This window comes from Ptychodera flava, chromosome 4, assembly GCF_041260155.1.
Source record: "Ptychodera flava strain L36383 chromosome 4, AS_Pfla_20210202, whole genome shotgun sequence".
NCBI classification, from domain to species: domain Eukaryota; kingdom Metazoa; phylum Hemichordata; class Enteropneusta; family Ptychoderidae; genus Ptychodera; species Ptychodera flava.
Genome location: NC_091931.1, coordinates 9,859,852 through 9,875,077, shown reverse-complemented (window position 1 = coordinate 9,875,077; position 15,226 = coordinate 9,859,852). Strand labels below are relative to the sequence as shown.

General features: G+C 35.8%; 2 long non-coding RNA genes across 2 annotated transcripts; both read right to left on the bottom strand.

Annotated features, from left to right (window-relative positions):
- Positions 1 to 108: 108 nt before the first annotated feature.
- On the bottom strand, positions 109 to 4,411 carry LOC139130856 (uncharacterized). The gene is made up of 3 exons (XR_011551998.1): positions 4,321 to 4,411; positions 3,154 to 3,250; positions 109 to 2,607 (listed from the first exon to the last, which is right to left on the bottom strand). It is a non-coding gene; the product is annotated as an uncharacterized lncRNA (long non-coding RNA).
- A 4,020-nt stretch (positions 4,412 to 8,431) lies between these two features.
- On the bottom strand, positions 8,432 to 11,571 carry LOC139130415 (uncharacterized). The gene is made up of 3 exons (XR_011551851.1): positions 11,463 to 11,571; positions 9,037 to 9,162; positions 8,432 to 8,514 (listed from the first exon to the last, which is right to left on the bottom strand). It is a non-coding gene; the product is annotated as an uncharacterized lncRNA (long non-coding RNA).
- Between the last annotated feature and the right edge of the window lie 3,655 nt (positions 11,572 to 15,226).

Sequence of the window (15,226 nt, the reverse complement as noted above, 5' to 3'; positions counted from 1 at the left end):
TTCAACGGCAGTTAATCAGAAAAGCCGTATTATACCTAATGCCCCAGGCAGTCCATAGGACATTTGCACCTGCTAGAAGGTAGACCCTTGTAGCATTCTTGCTGGTTATTAAAGCCAAAGAACTGTCGTGGCCTTCATTCCGCCCTGACAACACATGCAGTTAGTTCTATGCATCTAATTCAAGACCCGGGGTGGAAGTTGTATGCAAATGAGAACACGTGTTTTAAAGTGTAGCAAAGCAAAATTAACACTACAATTGAAAGCTTAATGTGTTATAGAAGTGTTCGTTTATATTGAATAAAGCATTCTGTAAAATTTGTACATTTAGTTTCTTTGATGTATTGTCAAAAGAAAGCCAAGTATGGCGCCTTGATCGCTTGCCATGGAAGGATATGCCAGTGTAAAGCGGACCTATATGTATCGAATGTTTCACTGTCACGGTTGATGAAAACATAATGCATTAGCAGGAACAAGACCACTAATTAATTTCCCATAGGCCACCACAGTAGCGTTGAGCTCGATTTTCCAATTTTAAAACATTCAGCGGCACGAATCCTCTTAACAGGTGTTAGGTCAATGTCAGCTTGACTACTGATGAATTTTTCGTGTGGGCAAGTCCACGGAAATTTTGAGATAGCGATGAAAATAGTGCCCTCAGTGGTGTTTTTATGATTTCTATGGCCCCTAGAACTCCTAATATTACCACTGAATGCTTCAGCCATTATTCACAACAGTCTGCATTTTGATTCAGGCAGAAAAATATCTTTACAAATATTCTTGATATTAAAGTTCAAACTAAACAAGCATCCTTGCAGGTGTCAAAACTTCAAGGTCTGCACTATTTTTCTTCCGAACTATCGAAGTAAATTAGTGATCTTGTGCCAGCAATGTCGACTTATTTAATATATTAATGCAATGGGCAAATTCTACGAGAACTGACAAACCGACACTCGCTACATCACGTGCATTTTCAGCTATACTGTAAAAATGTTACATACGGCGATTTCATTTGAACAAATATAAATAATATACAACTTACAGTACTTTCAGAAATTATCTGTGTGACCGATATATCACAACTGTAAATTGTTTCGGAATTAGTTGTAGGCTGAATATCTCTATCTGTTATAATATATAAAACACACTCATTTCGTATTTTGTAATAAACTGCCGTTTTGTTATTGAAAATGCATCGTTTATTAAATTTGTCCAAAATATCTATAATCCATCTAGTTTTAAAAACTCTATCTTGAGTGAAATAAATCGATAATTTATGCAAATAAAAAATTGTAAAAAATTACAAATACACCTGTATGTACCTTTGTATTCCAAAGGGTCACATTCTGTTTATGTAATAGTGACAGTTGCGGCCAATTGACTGAGTTGGAAATCACAAACTCCAAACGATGAAGAAACACATGTATTTATGTAAGGTTAAAAATACAATACTATATAATTTACCTCTTTGATAAAACAGTGTTGAGATAAAATGACAGACTGTGGAGACTAAATATCACAACGACTTACAATTTTACTCCGTAGAACGCTCAAACTTTTATAATTCCCTTTCAAAACCAAGCTTAAAAATTACGGGTAACCGTGCAAAATTTGATAGTAGAGAAACAATTTACCAATATATTTTCTGACATTCACAACTATAAATGGCCGCCATCCCTGTGTTACCTCTGCGGGGAAAATTAAGTTTGCGGTGTTCACAAACATAAGCTCGTGAACTTCATTAACTCCATGAGCTTCAAAATGAGGTTTCACAAGTGGCGGACCAGAAAAAAAAAAAACTTATAAAAGTTTTAGAGTTCGAATAGCTGCCCCCCGAGGTGCATTACCATAATGTCATTCATTTATGTGACGATTATGATTAGACCTACACATCAGACGTTATTTCCGAAGCAGGTAAAGGAAGGGATTCATCATTATGGCACAGTTGGCATATTTGAATATTTTATCCAAAGATACTTTAACCCCAGAAAAATAACAGAGACATTAATTTCTACGGCCCTATTCGGGTACACCTTCTCTGTCGACTATGTCGGAAAATATCTCCTTTTTTTATTAAAGCTATTTCTAATACTGAGTAACTATTTCAAATAATACATAATTATGCGAGAGAAACCATATCTTTTCCTACAGTATGTTTAGCAATAAGCATTGCAGCCAATCCTCCATAACGTATGCCTTAAGTTTTCAAGTTGTTATAACAAAGCTGTTCTACACCGTTATAACAAAGCTGTTCTACAAGATTGTACTACCGTTTTAAATTAATCTTTATCGAGGTAACGTATATATTTGCATAACGTTCTTATATTGTTGCCAATCAAATTTACACTTGCGATCCTTTCACACGTATTAAAAGTAGTGAACACCCCATCTATAGTGAAGAAAATAACCATTCTGAATTATATATTGCACGTAAAAGAATCGTGAACTTTTCCTGAAACAGGAATAATTGTAACTTTGTAATAAAAACCATTTCATAAATATTGTGCCAAAGCCCAAAGCAAGTCTTCGTACTGTTTCCTCGTCACCCACACTTGTTCTTCTTCATTTTCCCGTCTCGTTTTCGTAACTGAACGTGGCTGTAAACAGACCCTGTCATTGATAGAAAAGATATAAATTTGAAATAAATATCGTGACTCTTTTATGTTGAAAGATACATAGCTTATGCTGAATAATATATATCATGTTTGCCATATCCTTCAAAATTCTCGAGTACTACCTGAAATGTACAGACTTAATATTGACCTTTTAGCGCGTTTCTGCTCATCAACAAGAGTCATCGTTATCATTGCAAAGTCTATGAATTATAAAATATTAATTAGCTTGACAATGAAAAGGAAATGAGATACATTCATATCTCACCGTAAACGTTTGGTCTTAATATTTGTCTCCGATGTGCACAATTGAACTAGATCGTGAGATGCGCTTGATGATGGAAACGTTGTTGAAGTGCAATATATAGGAACTGTCTTTTTCTAACTAAGCGGGTATGCGAGGTAATTACATATTATACGAACATGCATAAGCATCGTACAGCCGTAAACCAGCCCAATAACTCATAATCATAAATATAAAGCATACGAATGCACAAATGTGAACAAGAGAGCGAAGACTGCTAAGGATTGCTAATTCATTTACCTGGCTTTCCATTAGTAGTTCTAATTCTTCTGTCAACTGCTCAGCTGACGGTCTCATTTCCAATGGCCTCTCCCAGCATTTGCACATGATTTGATATCTGAAAAAAAAATCAATAGTTGCGTTGTGGAATTATTTAATATATTCATGATACGCTATTTGTAGAGGTAGTCAATTGTTATAGGGGAATGTCAAGAGCCAATCGGATTAAAAAGGATCAGTAATGTATTTCCAAAAGCGATATTGTTATCGAGAAATTTAGAAAAAATAATCGAGTGACAGGTACAGCGGTCATAAGAGAATTTTTGCTAAGTATATATTATAGAGCCTGATGCGGATTATTTCATTTATCACATTGCATAAGCAGATTGCAACAAATTTTCACTCTATGCATTTTGATATTGTTATTACTCGTTTTGATGTTGTTATTTTGTTACTACACCATCGATTGGAGTACATGTCACTGATCATAACGAATTTATATGATGTGATAGATGACGGTTTTCTGCAAAATCCATGGCGTCCATTCTAAAACTCTCTGCAGTGACAACAAAGAAGCTGATCGCGATCAAGACAATTTGTGGTTGTTCGTTTAATGCTGTGAGCAGACGTTTTGTACCATCTGTGTCGCTTTATTACAGATCATACAAGTTCATTTACCCAAGTTTAAGAGAAGGGCTTTCTGGTTTTCAATTTACCGCCTGGTACTACGATCGCATCGAGTGATTATAGTTAGATAGTTGAACTATCATCGGATCGCACACAGATTCAGTACTAGTCTTGTGGACGAGCCAGGGCAATCCATGCCATCAGATCATGACGAAAGCTTTAGAGACACGAATTTTTTATCTAAGACTATGATTCTCTCTTGTTTACGTTTCCTTGCTATTTTTAATTGCTCTTGAAATACATTCGAATACATATGTTGACAATCTTGACAGCTAACAAAAGTTTTTAATAAAACGTGTGAATATTACGTTTTTAGGTTATTTATAATACTACTAGCTTTCAATAAACATGATTGCTTTTCAATAATTTTTGCTGCATATAACATCAATAACAATTCAATAGCATAGTTCAGAAAAAAAGGTCAGTTTGATGATATGAAAATTTTATCTTAGATGTTCTAAGTCACACTGGTGGCGATCTAGTCTAGGAACAAGAACGTACGCTTCATCTGTGCACATCTCTGGCTTTGATAGCCTCTCCCCACGAGCTATCCGACGAACGAACTGGTAAGAAGTATCATCTTCAAATGGGACTGCACCTGTATGTAAAACATAAGCCAATTGTTAAGCAAGAGAACCAACGAAAAAAAAATCTATTTCCCATGCTATGGGATTTATCGATGTCTCTACCGTCACTTCACGTCTTGTACTTCACGATATGCATTTCAAGAGAGATGAATGTGACATAAAGATACATTATGCAAAGACAAATTATCATTAGACATCGGTGATTACCTTAACTTTGCAATGCAATGAAAACCTGCAAAACTGGTACATAAAGTCATTTTTACAAACTTTACATACCATGTGCGCCAACTTCCCAAAATAACACACCGAAAGACCATCTATAATACAAAAAACGGGCAAGGACGATGACCAATAAATAAGACACGTCAGCAAAGTTGGATGATTGATATATTGTGAATATCGACACTCTTGAGGACTTTCTTGTAACCCTTTTAAACATTATAAAATTCTACGAAGCCCGTGTCGAGCTACACTTACACATTTGATATATTTGGTATATTTGATATATATTTATATATTTGATATATTCCATAATATTAAATCACTTCTAACTTTCTGATGTAAGGTCTAATATTTTTGAATAACGAAATATCTTTATGTTTGCATTGTAATGTTCCATAAGCGGGGACGGGTTGCGTTTATGTAAATGTGAGCTTGTATTGTAGTGGCGTTTCTGTCTTGTGCGTCAGAGAGCATTCACGTGACAATACCACAAATAGAAAGACCAATTGAAGTGACATTATTCGTCCTTACACGTCACTCTTGAAATGGAACTCGCCCCTCATGAGAAACTCCGGTGGCATCCATTTTAACGGAACAGCTGTCTGTCCCTCGGCCTGTCGACAATCAAAACGCATTCTTTAGTATGTGGACATTATGAAAATCCTCTTGTCTGAAGTAGAGTGGAAGCGCTTCATTTAGTTTTTTTCTTGACAATGGTTACCGAAAAAAGAGAAAAGGAGATCTCTGATACCCGAAAATTTCATACCAAACTTTTAGTATTGTAAAATGTCAGAATATGATTTGAAATAACGTATGCGTTGAAGAGTTTTCAACGTTTTATATCTTAACCATTTTAAAATATCAACAAGAAGCTAGAATGACTTACCCAAGGCACATTTACGTACACTCCACTAGTATCACTGACATCTCTGCTGAGACCGAAGTCACTTATTTTGGCAACGTTGTCATCAAATAGTAAAATGTTTCTCGATGATAAGTCCCTGTGGACAATCTTTGTTGCATGTAAAGGAAAAGTACATGTAACTGTATTGATGTGCAAGTTGCTTAAAACTAATGACCTTGCGTTTACTGAACGTTTTCCGTGAATTGGCCACGTCGTCCTTCACTATTTAAACAAATAACGTCAGCCGACTGAGTCCTTTTGCGGGATTGTGTGTTTGCCCCGCGCGCGTTTGTATGCATCGAATTGTAAAATTTTGAAAGTACTCTAATATTATGTACTTGCAGTACCTGTTTGCTCTGCATGTACTGCATTCCCCGAGTTATATGCCGTGTGTAACAAAGCAACGCCGTTGTTTTCTCTTTCGTTGTGTTGTCTCTTTGGCAAGTTGAACGTAGATGGTTTAGAAGATTTCCCAAGGGAGCACTCTCCATAATAAAACATTTCTCGTCTGCAAAATGGTATGCACATGGAACATTTTGTGGAAATTAGTAATTGAAGCTATTCCTTAATTCACAGTCTTCTATATTTTTCAATAATATAAGTTTGAACCCTCTCGAAATACAATATGATGATGTCTTTGAACGTTTCCAGCATTAGTGAAGATATGCATGATTGAAAACAACAATATCTGTATCTTTATTTTCTATTATCAGGTTTTCATTTAATGAAAGTATCAGAATTACAATTTCGATCAAGAATTGAATTGTATTGAATGAAGGTTATCCTAAATTGTTCTAATATACATATCTTTCATATGAATATATCGACGTAGATGAATATTTGTATTACCTTACTAACCGGTATGCATAGTTGGGCTTGTAATAATTGAAAAACTTGAAAAGTAACTTTGACCTGACCTCTTTGCATGATAAATCCTTTTAATGCCACGATGTTCAAGTGACTATGTAGTTTTATCAAACACCGGATTTCGCTTGCAAAGTCCATGTAAGACTTGTAATTTCTTCCAGCTAAATATGTGAATGGGAAAAGACGTATTTTCCTGATTGCCGTTGCATCACAAATATTAATGGTATCTAAAGAATGCAAGTACTTTTGTCGCCTACAAAGGGACATTTGAAATCCTAGAACGCGAAACATGAAAGAAATCCTCTCAATGAGTAAATAACATGGTCATCTCACAATTGATTTTTGGCTGTCGCATAACAAACGATCATCATTGCTTACGGATGGAGCAATTGTTCCAGACTGTTACATTACATCTTTTGACTCCCTACCACCTGAAACCATTCTATTATATATGAAATATTTGTAATTATGTCTACTCACCTGGTAATAGTGATTTTATTGCAACTTCTTCGAAAATTTTGCTACCTTTTGGTTTGAAATATCCTTTATGGACCTGACCAGAAGAGCCCTGTCCAAGCAACGTCTGTGATATTCTCAAACTGGTGTTCACAATTGACCATTTATCATACTGCCCTATATGTTCCTTGAATGTTAAGGGATATGGTTGTAGGTGAATGTCACTCCATAATAATGTTCACGTCAATTCGTGATGAAAAATTAGTTTTTACTGTTCGACATTTAATTGAATATACAGACATACGACACGGACTAGCTCACCAAGGTGTTGTGAATGAATTTGTGTTTTTAAGGATTTTTTTAAAAAGATGTGTAAATATAGATATACAGACGTAGATGGAAGATACGCTCCACATTGAAGCTTAGAAACTTACAAACTCAACTTTTAAAAGAGAACTACCAACTAAACTATATTTGTACATGGTCGCGAAACCTGTGTTTAGATTAGCTCGGTGTAAATTAAGAACATATGCTCATTGTCTGAATATAGAAATACGTCTTTGGAATAATATTCCAAGAATGGATAGGTTTTGGGACCTATATACCTTAAATGACGTTGAAGATGAATTTAATATTTGTTAGTTGGTTCGAAGAACTCTGATTTGAAAGTAAGATATCATATCTAACTCTCAAATCATAGTACTTTAGTATTCCTTACCACCATTACATTCCTCCTGTTTTGAAAATTTGAAACTAGTTTTTTTCTCAAAGAAAGAAGACACAGTTCGGAACCAAAGAGGTACATATTTTAACATCGTAGGCATAGATCCCGTGATAATTTTTAAAGTAGCCTTGTATATTTTTTCGACGTATCTCACAGACTTGTATGCTTACGTTTTCTTTCATGTACTAGCCACTGATAGTAATATTATACCTTTGTACGGTTTTGCCGATGTCCAGTACTACTGAACAAACGAAGTGTCATACAAATTAGACTTTGACTAGCTGCCTTTTGTAATCAAATTATTAAAACTTATAAATTAAATGGTATTGAATATTGATGGTTTCAACGAAAACGCAATCGTCTCAAATCTTACCTTCATAAGATCGTGTATTTCTTCCTGGTCGTTGTTAATACGTTGATATTTCCTAAGGTTCTTTTTCATTCTGTGATAGCACAGTAAGCTGATCACCAGTGTGACAACAGTAATGACCACACACGTTGAGAGGGCAACAATCAGTATTTGATCTTCATTTAAGTTTTCAGGCTGGTGCGACACTGCAATATTTAATCGGGCAATGTATCGGTTACAACTTCGTTCTGTAATTCGAGATAATTTGTACCTTCTTACAAAAATCGTTAACTATCATTAGACTCTCCTTGTTTATTTTGCCAGAGAAGTACCTGTACGTCAACACAGAGATCATTAAATATAATTGTTTTCTATGGTAGCATACCCTTTTCACAAATGCAACCAGTTGTACCAGAGCACGTTGCCACTCTCCAAACTCCACAAGAACATTTCTGCTCGCACAGCTCCCCACAGAACCCTTCAGAGCAAATGCATTGTCCAAGCTCCGGGTCGCAAGATATGGTAGCCTCTATTTCACATAAACACTGGTAAGTGCAGTTTCTACCGTAAAATCCATTTGAACAAACTGCAGCAAAGCAATAATCAATAGACAACAATATGACAATACGTAAACAACTTTTGTTAACATGGTACTTTAGTGCTGCCTCAGCGTCTTTAACTTTACTTAATGACTTCAACAGTCACAAAACGTCTTAGAGTCACCGTTTACATTTGCATGTACTGGAACGTAACAGCTAGAATATAACATCAAATGTTCCTTTAAACTACGTTATGCGTTGACAAGTGAATGTGATTCAGGTGACTTTATCAGACCTTGCTATAACAATTATGTCGCTCGGGATCTATTAAATCGAACCGTTTAGCTTTGTGCAAGCCAATAGAACAGACTGATTAAGCATGGTCTAAACATTTTCCGTGTACTTAACGTCCAAATTATCAGTATATATCATGCTCATAACGTAAGCATGCCACAATCAATTGTTATCGCAATGATCATGTGATTTCCGTTCAGAGGTTAGCTCTTGTTGCATTGAGAGCAGAATGCTAGCAACTGATAAATGATATACATTTAACTCCATTTCCTAACCTTCATTGCAGTGACGCCCTTTCCATCCGGGGTTACATATACAACCTATATGTTGATCACAACTGTCTGCGTGAAGACAATCGCATATATTTTCACATTCATTGCCCCATCTGTTGTGAACGCATCCTATAAGAGGATGTAAATAATAATTGTGGTTAATATGAATATAAAATTTACATTTACATCGAAGTTTGAAGCCATACCCTAATTTGCAAAAGTTTTGTAAGGCACTTCATGGTTAGATATATGATATTGCTTTCCAGACATTAAATTTAACAGCCCATACTGTTGCTATATCAGTTTCTAAATGGCTGCTAACGATGCATTTTGCGATTATTATTTTCTGAAAACCGTCGAGATCCAGTTCCCTATGCGTAGTTGATGTTGGCAAAATATTGATATCACGAAATAATTACCGACGCCATTATCTTATTATTTATACGACATCAAACCTAAACGCCGAGTCAAGAAATTATGGAAATAATTATGATATTCACTGACAATGATACAATAAACCAGATGTGAACTGAATGTGCTTAGTACGCTTCTCAGAACATTAGATATCTGTTATAACATTTTATCACATGCAAAATGTTCATTCCGTGTCGCAATTCGGCAGAATACGTCAATTGACGAGAAATGGTTACATTTAGTCCCCACTGAATCCACAAAAGTGACGCCAGAGGGTATTTTTGAAAAGCTATTTCCCCAGGGAAATAGTTTTGAAAGAAAGTGGTACCACGTACAACTGATACCGCTGTGGAAATATCGCCAAGAAAACTTGTCACAATGAATTGTTGCTATGCAAAATATCAAAACACATTAAAAACTATACCATAGTACAACATAAGCCTATGGTGTGTTATAAGACACATGTAACCTGGTCTTTATTCGGGCTATAGTGCCCGTCTATTACCTCTCGTGGCCGTGTGTTACAAGGAACACATCACTATACCCCTCGGCATACTGCCACGGGGACTTGCGATGTGTTTCTGGTAACACACGGCCCCTCAAGATAATAAACGGGCGCTATAGCCCTCATGACTACTTAATAGATGTTTAATATGTAGCCGGTTTCACCAATGTTTGCAAAGTACTCTCGGAGTTCAATTACTAATTACAAAACTCCATTAAATATGCAAATGAGCAGTTTTTAACTGGACACTGCTCAATGTTTCATTGGACAATTAAAAATCCAGCAGATCAACATCTGTGGCATGTTTCATCAAATTTAATGCTGTAATTTCGGAGTTATATCACTTATTTCAAAGTTCATTAAATATGCAAATACACCCTTAATTAAATTGACACTACTTAGTGTTTTTACGCTACAATTAGATATTTATCAGATTAATATCTGTATCTGTATGTTTCATCAAATTTGGTGCCATAACTTCAGAGTTATATCACTAATTACAAAATTTAAATGAACTCTCAATAAACTTCACACTACTTCACAATATCTGCAACAAATTTCATCAAATTTGGTGCAGTTATTTCCGAGTTATATGACTAATTACAAAACTATATAAATTATGCAAATGAGCTATTTATTAACTTGAGACTTCTCAGTGCTTCACCTAATAATTAGATATTTTTCATATCAATATCAATAGCAGGTTTTATCGAATTTGATGCCACGATTTCAGAGTTACAGCACTAATTACAAAGTTCATTAAATATGCAATGAACTCTGAATTAACTTGACACTACTTAATGCTTTTCAACACAGTCAGATATCTGTCGGATCAGTATCTGCAGCAGATTTCATCAAATTTGGTGCAGTTCTTTCGGAGTCATATATGACTTATTACAAAACTTCATTTAATATGTAAATGATATATTTATTAACTTGACAGTTGTCAATACTTCTCGGTACAATTAGATCTCTCTCAGATTAATATTTGTAGAAGCTATCATCAACTTTGGTGTATCATTTCAGAGTCATATTACTAAATACAAAAATTATTTAATATGCAAATGTGCAGATAATTGACACGACGCTCAACATATCATCATAATGGTCTAAGATTGTCATCAGCAAAAAGTTTCATGGAATTTAATGCGGTATTTCTTGAGATATGTTAACACTGTCATTACTGTCCCCATAGGGAAACCATTATATGAAAAAATGATCTTTCATAACTTCATTAGTATGCAAGCAACACAAACCAAATCTAATCAGTTCTTGCCATTACCATATGGTACCTATCTACAAATCTGACTTAAATCCGTTTAGGCTTGAAATAAATGTATCAATATGTTTTGGATGAACATGTGCTGAACCCTGATGTGTTGCTACATTGAAATATCGTTAAAATATCACTGGAACTTCGGTTGAGTTTTGCCCCTTCCACAAGTTTAATTTCATACGCAGAGCATAGATAGTGGTTATCACCTTCAATGATAGTTCATACTATTCTTACCTGATATCTGTAGGTCTCCTACGTCAGAATATTCGATACCAGACAGATCACGGACACGACATTCATACTTGCCAGTAAGGTCCGTTGATGCATGTATTACCTCAAGGGTACTGTAGCTGAAACAGGAAAGAACCTAACTTGCTAAGTATGAAAAATTATACAATGAACAACGTGTCACAGTCTTTTAGACCACCAACCGACTGTCTGCACACTCTATGAAAAGCACACTTTTTGTGATCATTTCTTCTCATACTATGCCTGTCCTTACCCTTGCTATTTTGCGAATATAGCACAGTTTTAGTTCACGTCTCGACCAATCAGATCGCAGTATTTGCGCTATCAATATAATGGTATGATATAATGCGCAGTAGAGTTTACCTATTGTACAGTTTTCTGTCTTCTTTAACGTATATTTCGGGGCCTAGAGAGTCGAAAGATATATCGTTAATATACCACTGGAACTTCGGTTGAGTTTTTCCCCCATCCACAAGTTTAATTTGATAGGCAGAGCAAGAAAACACATATAGACCGCCATAGACAGTGGTTATCGTCTTCGGTGATAGTTCAACGTAGGGATTCACTGAAATGAGAATGGAATATTGGTGAGGGCCAGATATTCATGGCGCGGTATTGTTTAGCAGACACATCGTGATCTATAGGAGGGCAGCTGAGAGGAATATCATCATAACCACTAACATCATAATTGATGAATTTAGTAATGACAAACACAGAACATAATATCAGATTGTCTATTGGCATTTCAAGTGATTTCTAGATATTGTTACGTTAACATGTACAGACACATTGTCCAATCAGTGATATTTCCTTTTCCATTTTAAAGAATTTTTTTTTTAATATTATTTTGTTTGATTTCTCGATATTTCTCGATAATTGCTTCCGGCAGGAAATATATGATCATATAATGGAAAGTCCGACATATGTATATGAACCGAGCTACCTTATATTATCTATCACTCATGCGTGAGTTTGGTTAGTTAGCGCCGCCAAGTTATATTCACTTTTAACAAGTTATAGAAACAAATAATAGTGTGCATGTGAATGATAGTGAGCATGATCACATGTCCTTTAAAGTGTGAATGATCGAGGGTCTTTTGTCATTTAGAAAGACCACATTTGGGTTTTCAGCTATATATATTTGGAATAAATTTTTATATACTTACCAACATCGCAGGCAACTCCTTTCCAGCCCGGAAGGCACTTACAGGCTCCATTAAATGTGTGACATGTAGCACCGTTATTGCAGGCGCAATCGAATTGACAAAGACCACCATATTTTCCTTCAGGACATCCTGGTCAGACGAGAAAACATGCAAATTGAAATAATTTGTGGATTACAGATGGATGAAAGTGCTCTAACAATCGATATGTATACAGTCATTACCGACTAGTATTTAGCATCAAACATGGATATAGAATAGGAAATTAAATGAGACATTGAATTCAAGTTCAGACAACACTGTTTGATCTTGGACCTCATTCCCTTCCCAAGGTGGCTACAGATCCCGAATGGAAGAAATTCTTTTTAGTTTAATCAATCACGAGTTGTTCTTACATGGGAGGAAGTTACATGAGCAGATACGCCCCTGCATGCTCAAGGTCGATGTTCCGCTATTTTCAACAATTCTTTATACTGGTCATACCCAAGAAATTTGGTAAAGTGAATAGTCGTTAATTTTGAACAAAATTGAAGGGATGTGGAAATAATTAGGCGTTATTTGGATATTCTTCTTTTCCAACCAATAGAGGCAAACGGAATTGCCAAAGACGGCAACTCTGTGCATATCGATATTGCGTGTCACAAGTTGTCAAGTTACGCCTGTTTAGTTTACTGGTCATTTATGATTACATTGAACGTGATTCCGGTCCACCAAAATCTTACTCAGAGGCAGTCACGAAAGAAGATATCACTGCAACACACGTAAAATCGGACACGACAATAGCAGCTTCGAAAATCATATGCATGTACAATAACTTTGCACTACTTCAAACCAGGATGGATTATGTAGAAGGAGATATAAACGACATAAAAAGAACAAATGAAAGAAGAGTCGGAAAAATTGTCTGAAATGCAAACTTAAAATCTGAAATAGACTGCCTGAAAAGCAAATCAAATTCTTCTGCTGATCCAGCATTGGGATCTGGTCAAGAAAGATAATCCCAACCATACCCATCCGTAATCAATAACACTTGGTCAAAATGCATAATACACTAGTTATAAACATAGACACAAAACAGCACAGAATAGACAGTAAAGTGGTATACACAACAAAGTCATATAAATGAAAGAAAGATATATGGACCTCTTGCCAAAAGGCCAAGAAGAGATGCCAGGTGTTTCGAAAATAGTAAGCACATCCTGCCCCACATGTGGCACCCGCAATATGTAAATCCATAGGTAGTGGTCACCAACTAAGGCCCAATGTCACTGATGCCATCAGCAATCATTTGTCGAAGAGAGATGCTGTATTTATCTAGCAGCTTGTTACCAAGACCCAGACTCTAAAGATGCCAGGTCAATTTCTTTGATGGCACCGAACATTAGCAGACTTAAATGACATAGCATGGTGCAGCTAATAAAATTATGCTTGTAATGTTCCATTCAGTGCAGTATGCAAGTTCGGCATTCTAATTCTAGTAATCGAATGGATCGATTTTGGTGCAGCAATGTCATACAACGTTATAATAATACTAGTTTAGTGAGTGTTCTCCTTGTAATTTTTGCGGCGGGCCTGACAACACACCATCACTTCACAAGTTCAGGACTTCAACCGACTCGAAATTCAAATGTACACAATGTACAAAGTACAAGCCATCATTCTCTTGTTATCAAACGTTTTCTTGCCTTCGTTTTTTTGAAGCATTTAAAACAAAAACAGTTCCTCGAACACCTAAGCTGCTGCTGCAAGATTTCATAGGAAAACTTTGCATGGCAAACGCCGATCATATTGCTATCGAGATCGAGCGCAGTGAAACCACCGACTATATGAATAGCACAGTCACCACTCACGGAAACAAATGCAAACTTTTTGATCTAAAAGAATTGCCTGCACGATTTCTAGGTCTCGCGGCCCTTTGAAAGCTTGAAATAATAAAGCTGACTCTGAAAATTAAAGTTTGATAAAAACTCGATAGTACTGAAAACAGATTGCGATACGATCACTCCATGGTAATGTAAAACCTTAAAAGACGTATTTTTGCCGACATTTGGGCCAATTAGTTTTGCATGTCTGTCGTAAAATGGTACCTGTTGAAAAATGTGCAGCACTTCCCCGGCCTCTGAGAGTATGCACAACGGCTCGTGCACCTCTACGTAACTGTAATGATAAGTTCCGTTTGTTTTAATGAAATGTAAACTTGTTATCATGTCTATGTATCGCGGTAACAATCTACCTTGTGAACTTTGGTTGAAGACTACGAGTATGCGGCAGCGGGATATTTTAACGGGGCCACAAACAAACGCAGCAAAACATCAACTTAACTGTCCACTGCTGGTTTCGCAATTGAGATACCTATAAAATCTAGTCCTTTTATCGGGCGTAGTTTTAAACAAAAATGACTGCAAAAATACTTTCGTCTTAAAAACCAACATATTTGTCGACAGCACTGTTCTCGTAGTTGGTTTTTGTTTCAGTGTTAATTTATCCAATATGTATAAAGTATACTACTTAAAAGACTTGTGTGAAAAAATTATGATACTTGTCCTTTTCAAAGTGTAACTTCATCTGTTTCTTTATGAATGCAAT